Source organism: Apteryx mantelli, chromosome 4 (assembly GCF_036417845.1).
Source record: "Apteryx mantelli isolate bAptMan1 chromosome 4, bAptMan1.hap1, whole genome shotgun sequence".
Lineage (NCBI taxonomy): Eukaryota > Metazoa > Chordata > Aves > Apterygiformes > Apterygidae > Apteryx > Apteryx mantelli.
In genome coordinates, this window is record NC_089981.1 from 67,540,714 (window position 1) to 67,553,358 (window position 12,645).

Consider the following 12,645-nt stretch of genomic DNA (forward strand, 5'->3'; position numbering starts at 1 on the left):
TTATGTAACTTGACCCATTCTTTTTCTTGTCCAGTTGTTACGGTGTTTTGCTTACTAATATGAACTTTGTGCAATAGTTAATGTAAAGCTAATAACGAGCCAGTGAGGAACTTGACTTGTTTTAATGACCAGTGTTCTACATGACTTCAGCAAATGTATTTGCAATCAAAAAGATCTAATATTTTTATATAGATGGACATAAATTTTCTGCTTTATTATTTTGGTAATTTGAGCTTAATCGATTAGCAGTAAATTAAGGCAGATGATGCTTTTTCAATTCCTTCATCATTTTGAATAGCATGAACTTTCATATGAGTAAATGTAAAACTCACTCTCTGAATATCAGCACCTAGGAATGAAATTCACTTTGCTCAGTAAGTGTAGTTATATGAATATTAGTGGAAAAAACCCACAAAGTTCAAGGAGAAAAAGTACAGCAGCAGCATTGCAGGGATTAGTTCGATCTTTCTCACAGGTTAACAAATTGTGCTTGCTTACATATCCATCCCATTTTTATTTCACAATAAGGGTAGAGACTTCAAATGAACGTTTTGGTAAAACATAAATGAAAGAGACCATGGCTGTTCCTTTGAATGCTGTCTTTCAGCTTGCTCTTTTGAGCCCTTTATTTTTTCATCAGAATAATTACACTAATGCGCATCTCTCCTGAACTTCCGTGAGAAACTTGCTGTCTCACTGTAATAAAGCTTTTTGACCAAATTTCAAAAGCTTGTTTAAAATTCTATCAACTTAGGTACTTATTTCACTTTTTTTCCTCTTTTCTTTTTCTTTTGCTCTTTTACCTCATCAAAAATATTGCATTTATTGTTACATTTATCTATGGATCTAACTTGTTCACTTGCTACAATTTTAAGACAAAATTCTCTGGATGTCAAAAGAAATTCTTGAACCAGTTAATGATCTTAAAAGATAAATGAACATTTTTAGATGTAGCTTACAAATCATGACGCCTAGGCAGTTTCTTTTAACTTCACAATATTCTCTGAAACTCTAGCAAAATGTAAGCAAAAAATGGACTTTGGCTCAGTGTTTTGCAAGCTTTCTGGAAATGGTTTGAGGAAAGTGTAGCTATCTATGGCTCTCATCCAGAGGTTAGCTCCTTGAGGTCTCTTATCCAACAGCACTTGTTCTGTACTGGAAAGAGTGAGCCAAAGCTGAGGCCCAAAGTGCTGTTAAACAAGTGATTCCTAATAAAAGCTGCAGCAAAACAGAGCCTTCTCTTCTACCAGCCTTCTCATTTAGGGGCTGATATAATTCATCCTCCTTCTCATCTGCTGCCCCTCATTATCCAGATGGCCTGATGTGCCACTTTATACCCTCTGTAGATCTATTCATTTTCAAAAGCACACTACCCAGATCAGAGCTGTTTCTTTTGATTTGCCTTCTGACTTGCTGACATTTGCAGAGAAACACCAATGCATCCGAGACCAAAAACAAGCAGGTAGAAAACACATGAAGTTCCTTTTGCCTTTCATCTCTTCAGCCTTTGTAGTCAGACAAGATTTCTATTACCTTGGCCTTTCTTTTCTTCTTTTTTTTTATTTTGCTTTCATTTACCCTGATCTTCTTATTAAAGTTGCTCAGTTCTTCCTTGAGTCCTGCCAGCAGAGTTCTTAGCAAGTCTCCTCACACTGTGATTCTCTTATGTAAAACATTCTTTAGCACTTTGTCGCTCGAGTTCCTCTGAACTGTATTCCTGTTACATCAAGATACCCTTGATTGAAGCTGGGGATGCAATTTTAAAACACCTCTATAAAGAACTATTTTACTCAAAGCCAGGTATGTCTTAGGAGGGTGTTGTAGTCTCCTTAATCCATCTCAAAGTCATCCTTTACCAGTCTGTGAATCAGATATTACTTTGTCTTCCATGTTGTTGTACTAAACTACCAGACCAAGTATGGATTCCTGCTCTCTTCTGCTTTGAACTAAGAAATTGGCTAAATATGTCTGAGGTTATCCTGTACTTGTGGCTTGAGCTACAAGATGGTTTTTTTTTCTTTAACTAGAGCCTAAAACAAAACCATGTATTATTACATCAAACCGACAGAGATTATCAGCACACAATTACTCTCCCAGTCAGATATCAATGCATTAGATGTCTGTGTTTATAGAAGGTCCATGACTACTTACGCTTCATCTGATTTAACCTGTGATTCGTTTCTGTCTAGGTGTAACCACATATGATATTCAATTCATGCTTACAGTAGTCACTTCCTAGAGGACCAGAGATCCTAGATGGAATCATTTCTTTGAAGAAGTCGTGATAAACCTCTCTCAGGAGACATGTTTATGCTTTCCACAAAGATTCAAGCCCTTAGTGGCAGGCAGCTTATGAGCTTTTGACAATACTACCTCAGAGATTTCTTGGAAGAGCAAATAGTTAATTGCAATCCAGAGAATAGAACTGCATGTAATCCCACCCATCAGACACTGTTCTTCACAACACTTAATACTGCTTTGGAAACCCCTAGGGTAGTTGCAACATTCTAGAAACCTTCCGTTGCCCACAGTAGTCTAAGTCAACCAACTTTTATTTTGGAAATTTTAACCTGGCTCTTCTTTCCCCTGCTAATTCTTCAGTCCACAAATATCATACACTGAGAGTTTAATGCTATAGAAGTTGTTATAAATAAATGTTTTATCTTTACGGATTGTTTTAAAGTTTTGTTAATTGTATTTATTCAGGGGTGTGAAATGAACAACTTACGGGGTACTTACCGAGGGGTCCCCAACACTGTTTACAGTTAATTGAATTTCATATCCCACCATAACTCCTTTTTTCAACTTTCAGTACTTTGGTCTGTGTTTTGATTTTGTAAAATCTTTTTCAGAGGTGAAGGAAATTTTCAGCATACGAGTAAAAATGAAGTCAGAAGAACCAGTGTTTACTTAGCACTTCTGAAAGCCAAGTGATTTATTTAAAGATTATTACAGCTCCTGTTAGATTTCAGCTGGAAAACCAAACTCTTCAGTCATCAGTTGGGCTCCAGTTTGGATAACAGAGTCTGACAAGCTAACCAGTTGAGAACTGATCTGTGAGCCTGCTGGGTGATCTGCTGCATTCACAGTGCTGCAGGATTTACCCCATCAGTTGCTCTGGGCTGATTATTGGTTACATATATGAGCTGGGTAATCTGCTCTGATTCCTGGTTCTGTCACCTTGCTTGCTCCTTAGTTCCAGTATCTTTCTGGATTTTCTGTTCTCTGCTCTTGCTCTGTCCCTTCTCTTCTGGACCCAGACTCCTGACCAGCCCTCCTGTTTTTCCTGCAAAATGACTTTCTTGGTCTTTTATTTGATGCCTTGTTTTTCTGCCCTCTGCTGATGTTCCTGCATTGCCCTTCAATTTGGTACCCATATTAGCTTTTCATTTCCTGACCGTGTTTTTTATGTTGTAGACACCTGCCTCCTGTCTCCCAACCTGGAGGCTATAACCTGATCCAAACCACTGTCTGCATCCCTGCTAGGTCCCCTGAATAGTTCCCCAAATTTAAACATGCTCATGCATACTTAAAGTGCCTGCAAAAGAGAACACTATTTAATATTTTTTACCACAGCTTCCATAAATATGGTTCTCTGATTCTTTTCTAGAACAGCCAAATTAAAAGCATCGTTTTATAAGCCTGAATGACTCTGGAGACACTATGAAGGCTCAGTTAAGAGCTTAGGCTTTCAGATCTCTTAAAAAACCTCCCTGCTTCTACCCCCAGTATAACACAAAAGATAGGAAAATAAGATATTCTAGTGAAAGGGTACTCAGAAGTGATGAAAACAGAAGCTATCTAGTTCACCAGGGTAGGGGCATGGGGGCGAGGAAGAGGAAGCAAAAGTGCTGAATACAAGCAAAACCAGCAGGAGAGAAAGAAGACAAATTCTAAGAGAAGGTATTATTCCAGAAGGAGAATGTAAAGGTTTTGCAATAAAGGGAAGTAATTATAGTTATCTAGTAACTTTTCTGAGAGATCATATTGATGGTATGTTGTGGGCAGATGAGATGGTATTACAAGTTGTTTTTCTTGACATGAACAGATGTTTGTCTTTGCCAACAGTACAATGCTCTTGAGTACACTCACACAAATAGTTCTCTGAAAGGTAGTGGCTGCACGTAGCTCGGTCATCTTTCTGCTTTATTCTTTATATTTGAAAATAACTATTGGAGAAGTAACTATTAAAAAATGTGTATCCTGTTTTTGTATCTGCTTGCCACCTGTATTCCTTAATGTGGCACAAGATTTGTGAAGAACAGGAGACACCAGACCTTGAAATTGAAGATTGTCCATAAAGTAAAGCAGTGTTGTGAAGAAATTCTTAGTCTGCTGGAGAGGACAAATGATGCTAGCATGACTTATGGAGAAAACTGGGAGTTTAGCCTGGGAACTGCTTGAATTTAAAAAGAGTCTTCCAACATGTCATGGAACAACTAAAAGATCATCACATGAGCATTTCAGTCTTGCAAATGTTGAGATGGCGAAAGGGTCAAACTATTTTGCATGGGTGGAAATACTGTAAGGCATTAAATGAAAAATGGATTTACGGTGTGTGATGATTGTCACCTGTCATTGCCTTTGAAACTCTCTGAGGATAAAAGGGAGATGGTACAATATTGCCCTTATCAGTATATTTGTTCCCATTGACACAGTGAAAGATGATAATATAAATGGTATGTTCTGTGAAGAACTTAAAGAAATACAGAATAGTTTTATGAACTGGAAGGATGATACTCTGAAGAGAAAGAGGAATGTAAATACAGCCAAGTAGCTAGTATTGACTATGCTTCTACTTAATTATTAAATGCAGAACAAATTAGCTAAATCGTCATATACACAAACTTTGTTCATTTAGAAGTTTATTCTAGAAATACAGAAGAAAGAGTCATGTGCTGAAATTTGAAATAGGGAGACAACCTGGAATGGAAAAATTACAGTATCAGTAACCTAATTGTTATACCTGTACAAGTCTGTATTTCATATCAGAGGCTTATGGCTTACAAAAAGGAGAGAGTAGAGTGAAAAATCATATACCCTGGATCAAGTGCTTTTAATCTTTCCAGCATTAGAAAAAGAATGGGTTTATGTCCAAAATAAGTACATAGTTTCTATAAATTTTAACAAAGTTATGATAATATTTCTTGTAAGATAGCCCCATATTGTAATGAAAAAAACCCCCTGGTATTCTGATAATCTTGTTAGGATGACAGAGTTTTGTTCATGGTTCAGGAGGTATGGAATGAAATTTCAATTTTTATGGCATTAAGGGAGGTACAAAATAGGTCTAACATCTGAGTTCTAGGACTAGGATCTTGGAAAATTATTTGCCAGTGTTGTGCTTTATCTCTAGCCCCTTCCACCAGAAACTGCCTTCTGTAAAAGAAATATACTACAAAATATTTCAGTAAACATCTATGTTCCTCAAACATAAAATTTCCATTCGAAAAGATGAAATCTGTAATTCCATAGGGATGTGGAAATGCGCTATTTGAGCCTCCCATAGTAAACAAGGTGGTTCTGCTTCTGTTTTTTTAATTCAGCCTTAGAAATGGATAATACCTTTGTTAAGTTAGTTGACTGTTCAGCATGTAGTCTCTAAGAATTAATCAAGCAATGTGCAAAAAATGTTCAGCTGACTGTACCGGAGTGCAGAGAAGGAATGAATTTAGGACCAAGTTTTGACTTTGTTCTTCTTCTGAGCTTTGCCTATGTCTTCTGTGTTTAGCACCATTACATTAAGTAACAGAAATGCTCCTTTTCACAGACCTAGTGCATTCTCTCAAAAGTGGGAATGCTCTAACACACCTATGATAACCAGAACACGGAACATCTCTTTTTCCCCAGTGTGAACGAGAAGAGGCACAATTCTGCAATCTAACGGCAACAAGATGTTCAGGATTATACTGAACACAACCCCAAACCCAACCTGATCCAAATAAAGTCAATGAAAGTGTCTTAAGAGCTGAGCCAAGTTTCAACTAGTTGTTTACAGTTTGCAGAACGAAGAGGGACTCTTCACTTCTAGTCTCAGTTCTTTTAGAATTCCCAGCTTCTAATTCACAAAAACTGCTGTCAGCTTCCCCTTTCTTTTCTATTTTTATAGATGTTTTTACAGATGTTTACACAGTTTGTCAGATCAGTGAGGATTGGGGGCCTGGTTTCCCATAGCAGAGTTTGGCTGTACTTTTGATCTAACCCCGGCTAGATTTTCTGTTAACTCTCATAGATGCCTATCACAATTATGGCTTTAGAAACATGAGTAAAAATGTAAGTGAAAGGTTGAACTTGCATGTGACAGAATGACAGAATCATAGAATGTTTGAGGTTGGAAGGCACCTCTGGAGATCATGTAGTCCAACCCCCCTGCTCAAGCAGGGTCACCTAGAGCACGTTGCACAGGATCGCGTCCAGGTGGGTTTTGAATATCTCCAGAGAAGGAGACTCCACAAGCTCTCTAGGCAAGTATATTACTTTGGCTTTGCTTGCTGCTTTTGGAATGGTATCTTTAAGTATTTTGCAAGAATACCACCTCTAAAAGGCTAAATGAAAGTTTTTATCTGTGCTAGGAATGGGGGCAGGTAATTGAAACTGCTTCCCTAAGCACCATGGTAGAAAAAAATAAAATGAAGTGTTTTGAATTTTTGTGTCTACTCTTATATTGAGACCACAGGGCCATGCCTCCCTGGAAATTCAGGTGCTTTTGACAATGATCTGGACAGGGAAAAATAATGAAAATGTTCTCTGCATTAAAATGCCCAGAATGCCCCAGTATCAGTACACAAATAGTGAGTGAAGTGCTTTTTTTCTTGAGAACATTTCACTCGGTGACACTAGAATATTCACTTTCATGTCATTTAAATAATTCATTTTTAAAATTCAAGAATTTGTTGGATCTGTAATTATGGTTAAGAGTATCCAGTGCAAAAATGATTATTACACCAGTGCAACAGAAGCCTCTTCATTTTCCAGACTGATTTTTGGATATATGTTACTCATGTTTTGAGGTACCCAATACGGACTGAATTGCAGAGGAAAGTTGCTCAGGGTTTTGTGATTGTAAGGCCCTGTTTCAGTGTCTAAACCTGAGAGGAAAAATAGGTATATGCAAAATCATTTAAAAAAAGAAAAATCTCCCTGATACTACTTAGACCTTACAGGGACTGACTAGTAATAAAAGCATTTTCTTACCAGCTACTTTTATGCCATATGAAAATGTTGATTATTAGAAGAACATATAATTCACTTCAAATGAATATTTAAATTACATTCAGCTTCAATTAACCTTAACAGAGCTAATCAACTATGATTACTTAACATTTATATAATTGTGGGTGCTTCTACATTAAAATAAACAGTGTATTAGTGAAGTTGTAGCTTTCCTCTATTTTTTTTTTTTTTGACTATGCAATAGGAATCTAAATAATACATAGGTACATAGCCATTATGATGATGGGTGAATTAGCAACATGACATCTTCAGCTTTGGTACAGAATATATATATGTATATGTAGTCTCTTTGTAATATCAGAGCAACACCATAATCTCTCTCCCTTCCTCCACCTGGAAATGATGTGTGCAGATAGACAGTGCGTGCTAACCAGCCCCTTCTCAAGGCCTCTGATAAGCAGCTGCTGATAACCAAGTTGAAGTGTCTCCATAGGAAATAACCTTTTAATAGCATTATTGGCATGAACTAGTAGTGTGTGAATCAGCCTTTAAACTAGGAAAAAAATCCTCATTTCTTACCTTCCCTCTGTTTCTTCATTTTCCACTAGGAGCTAATCAATGCACCCTACCATCTTAGAGGATGCCATCTGAGAAAACTTTTTAAAGGTTATGTTTTGTCATGGTTTGGCATTGTGCCATTTTTAAGGCTCTTGGTATAGACCAGTGCAGTTCTGTCTGGATTTAGGAAAAACATTTTCGTATATGAACTTCTGTTAGAAGATTATATTTTGGCTGGTTAGTCCTTTCTAGAATATCAACACCACCTTAGAAAGTTAAAGGTCAGTTTTCATGGGTTTAGTATTTACTGTCATGCTTGGATTTTTAAACAGGCCTCAGGTCTCGTTTAGATGCCAAAGAAGCAATCAAAACTCAGGGAAAACCACACTTCTACTTGCATTGAACCCCTTTGAGCAAGAAGGATGCAAGCAGGAAATTGCAATGTTTGGGTATACAGGATGTTCTTAGGCTGGGGAATAGCTATGGGCTACCTTTATTCAAAGTACATGGAGTATTTTGAAGATGAATAGCGTAATGCATAGTATTGTATCGCTGTAGTGATTGAGACTACTGCTGTGAAATAGTCTAGTATTTTTTAGTAAGGGCAGTAACTGGAAAAGTATCCATCAGGGATGTAACCAAGCCTGAAAATACTATGTGAATGATGGTCTTTAAAAAACAAAGTAAAACAAAACAAAAAGAAACCAACAAAAAGATCACTGCCAAACCCTTATTTTATTAGCTCCCTTTGGTGTATGCTTGGTATTTGTCTTTTTAAATGTTACTGATGTGTCTCATATCTTTCAGGGCTCCCATTTTTGCCTTCCCTAAAGCTCAACTGAGCCCATTGTCTGAGATGGAACATGAGGAAAAACTTTTTCACTGTGAGGGTGACAGAGCACTGGAACAGGTTGCCCAGAGAGGTGGTGGAGTCTCCTTCTCTGGAGATAATTCAAAAGCCGCCTGGATGCAATCCTGTGCAATGTGCTCTAGGTGACCCTGCTTGAGCAGGGGGGTTGGACTAGATGATCTCCAGAGGTCCCTTCCAACCTCAACCATTCTGTGATTCTGTGATAATAAAACTATGGCAAACTTTTTTAAAGTTAGATTACACCATTCCCATTTTCTCAGTGTGCTGCTGTCAATACTGTTTATAAAAATATAATGCTGGTGAAATTTGCATTTCAGATTCTGTGCCTGTTGTCTTTGTCCCCAAGACAGTTGCTTTATACTGGTTACTGGTGAGGCTGCAGCCCTTACAGAGAAGGAAAAGTAGTTTTAGATTCTTGTATTTTGTCTAGTTATTGGGGCGGGGGGGAAAGAGTGTGTTTTTCTTCCTGAAGATTACTGATACAGTGGAAAAAATATATACCCTGAAAAGAGCAGCATTGAACCAGATTTTCCTGCTTGCCATCCTTTCATCAAAGATAAGCTGAGACCTGTTGTTTTGTCTGTTTTTGGTTTAGGTATCATGCAGTCTTGGAGGCTGCATCATATGCAGAGTTTGGAGAGAGTAGTACTTAATATAATTCCTGAAACACTGGAATCTTGTGAGAGCTGTTGCCTGATCTCTCCTATCGGCAGGAACCACTCTTAGGGTAATCTGGTGCTGTATACACAGGTCCTTTTGGGGGCTTTGGCACTGTGTGAAACCACAACCTGCCTGAAAATGCAAATGTTCTGTTTCTTTTGGTTCTTCTTTGTGCAAAGGTTTTTATCCATGTTCAGGCAGTTTTCTGTGATCAAGACTGCTTGGCCACTCCTGCCAGACCGCACTGTACAGATTGAGTCCTGCTGCTGTGTCATCTAGAATTATTGTGGAAGCTGTGAGTTATTTATTTATGACGAGCTGAATGTTTTCAGAAGTGATATTTTAGTTTCTTTGATAGCTTTGGTTGATTTTTTTTTTTTTTTTACAGGCCTTCAGACAAACTTTCACGGGAAAAGTTGCTGCCCAGAAAGCCACCTTCTCCTTCCTGTTAGCATTGCCTCAGCTCGTTTTCATGAAACCTGCAAAATGATAATAGCACCACTTCGTACAATTACAGCAAATTGCCTCTTAGGGGTCAGTCTTAAATCGTGAATTAGCTGTTTTCCAATGATCCTCTTCTGAATGATATGACAGCTTTGAGGCTGCTTTCAGTGTGTTTGTCCACATAATTTCTAATTTAAGCCTAACTTAGCATAGATTTCATATGTTTGTACAGTAGTAAATTGGGAAATAGTTAGGCATGGCTTTCTTCTGAGCTTTGTCACTGACACAGGCAAGTCCCTTGACCTCTGAATGCCTTAGGCTTTCCATCCTCAAAATAAGGATAGTGGGGTGTTGCAAGGCTTTACTTTATTAATATTTGTAGAGAACTTTGAGGCCTTTGCACGTAAGGTCTTATAAAAAGGTAATGAATGTTAGAAATAAATCATGGGATTTGGAAGAGCAGAAGAAATGTGTGGCGGAGAGATAAATATACAATTACTGAAAGCACCAGAATAGATAGATGTGAGTGTCTATAAGGGCTTGGATGAAGGATGCAATCTTTGGGAGACTTAAGAGACTTCTGATTCAAGTCATTTTCCATCAATAACTCTGTGGGAGTAGCTGGGATGCAGTAGCCAATTTAGTCCTATGATTTGTGGAGACTAGGGAACACAAAGTGAGCAAACAAAGTTTGGAGGTGAAGATGAGGCAAGTGCAACTGAAGGACTTAATTCAAGCAAGGTGAAATCATCTGATTCACAGTACCATTCTGACGATACATACAACAGATGAACTAATGCAGTGGGTTTTCTCACAATTCCTCGACTACTAAGGTTTAGCCCGCCAAATAAACAGGTAGGAGGTCTGAATCTGCCATTGCAAGTGGCTGGAGTAGAGGGGCTTGTCAGGCTGGATTCTTGCTTTGGGCTGAGGCAGACCTGAACTGAGGTGTGGAATCAGGGATAGGTTCAGTCAAATGCATGGGAATAGGTGATCCAGCCATTGGGATAAAATGCTTTAGTGCACGAGGAGAAAGCAGCATTTTTGACACTAGGAGAGTAAGAGCAGGCTTGTATTCTCCTTGTGTTAAGCAAAGACAGGTGGTTCCAACAGTACTTGAACCACAGGCATTATCACCCTGCGTCACCCCAGTGGAAGATGTGAGGAGGCAGCATCATTTCAGAACTGATTTAAGGACTGTAGGACAAATAGATCTGAAGAGTAGATTTCTTAGGTGGAAGGGCTTACACTTTGGAGTGAGTCCCATTGTCAGAGCTCACACAGGTGTTCATGTGGCGTCGCTGCTGACATTTGTTACTCTGGTCATGTTCAAGGTTCAAGGTTCACCATTTTGGAAAAGCTTGCTCTAAGGCTAAAAGACAGCTAAATGCATAGGCTAAAAGACATCTAAAGGCATAGGCTAATAGCAGCTAACCTAGGCAATAAGAGCCTAGTTTAGAGGTAGAGGCTTCAAATTTTTCTGCGGAATAAACTCACAAAGCATGTTCTTCACAAATATACAAGCAGATACATAGATAAGTAAACAGATCTCTTCAGCTAGTTCTGAATCGCCTGCTTTTAATATATTAAGTTATATTAGTCATTAATTTTCTAGTAAGGATCAAAGTTCACATACAAAATGATGAGGCTTCCCAGGAAGCTGTTGATGCTTCAGAAGCTGACACCCTGGCAAGAATAAGTCATTAGCAAAGTTTCTACAAAGCAATACCCTCAGATAATTAGGTCTCTCCTAGTTATATTTGCCTGACAAGAGGAGGAAGGAGTGGAATAAAATAAATAAACACCAGTGAAAAGAGAAAATTAGAGGAGCAATTGTTAAAAGTTGTTAATTGAACCATTAAATAGTTCATTATGAAGCAGCTCTATGATAATAGACTGCCCTGTGCTAATTGTGTATACTGATGCAGCACTAAACGTTACAGCTCAGATCCAGTCATGAACTTTGGGGTGCTGAAAGGGGAGCAGGCATGGAGGCATGAGAGGGAGCGTGTGTGGAATAGTAATTCAAATTCTTGGTTCTGGTCTCACTTTAGCATTACTCAGTAGCTCAGTTTCCTTTCTTTATTTGTCTGGATAAGTATTATGGTCAAATGCTTATTTATTCGTCTGTCTCTCTTTGTGGACGGTGCCAGAATTGCCACAGAGGATGCAAGTCAATGCCTCTGCCTTCTTTCATGCCTTACTGGAATCAGCCCATTTGGGTACAGTCACGCACTAGGTCCCCAGGGAGGACCCGAAGTTACAGCCCCACTTTGCTCCTGAGAGCATGATACTGCCCTGCTTGGTCGGTGCGTTGCCGGCGTACTGCTGTGGCCAAGCCCTTCATGTTTGTCAAGTGCTGTTAAATCTTGGGCTGAAAAATAACAGTTCCTGTTTCTGGTTTATCAGGTGGTGCTCTCTCATTGCAGGCTTGTGATGAAGTGTTTTGGCAAGGCGAGGGTAGGAGGCAATGCCTTCTATGGCTAACCTCTGAAATACACGCTATTTATCTGTCCCTGCTGCAGTTCACAGGCAAACCTTTTCTCTGGCACTTCACGTGTGTTGCTGATACTGCACAGAGCTCTTGTTCTGGAGTAGATAAAAAAATCAGCTTATCTTAAAGCAGATTATTTCTGTCTTCGCTTCTGAAAAGCGCTTGTTAAAAGCTAATTGTTAGTACTGGTTTGAAAACAATGTGATGACTTTCCTTCCTAAGCAGCTCTTCTAGAGGGCAGATATAAAATACAGTTGCTCAGCTGAAATAGCTGTTTTTTTTTCCCTAGGGGAAGAAGTGTAAAAGGTAAGAATGTTTCCTATTCAAAGATACATAGTTGATACTTCCTGTAGAGTTTCCTTTGATATTGTTTGCAGATATTCGTTTTCCTTATCTTCTCCCAATATTTTTGTCATGAATTCAGTATTTGAGAGGAAAGCAAGAT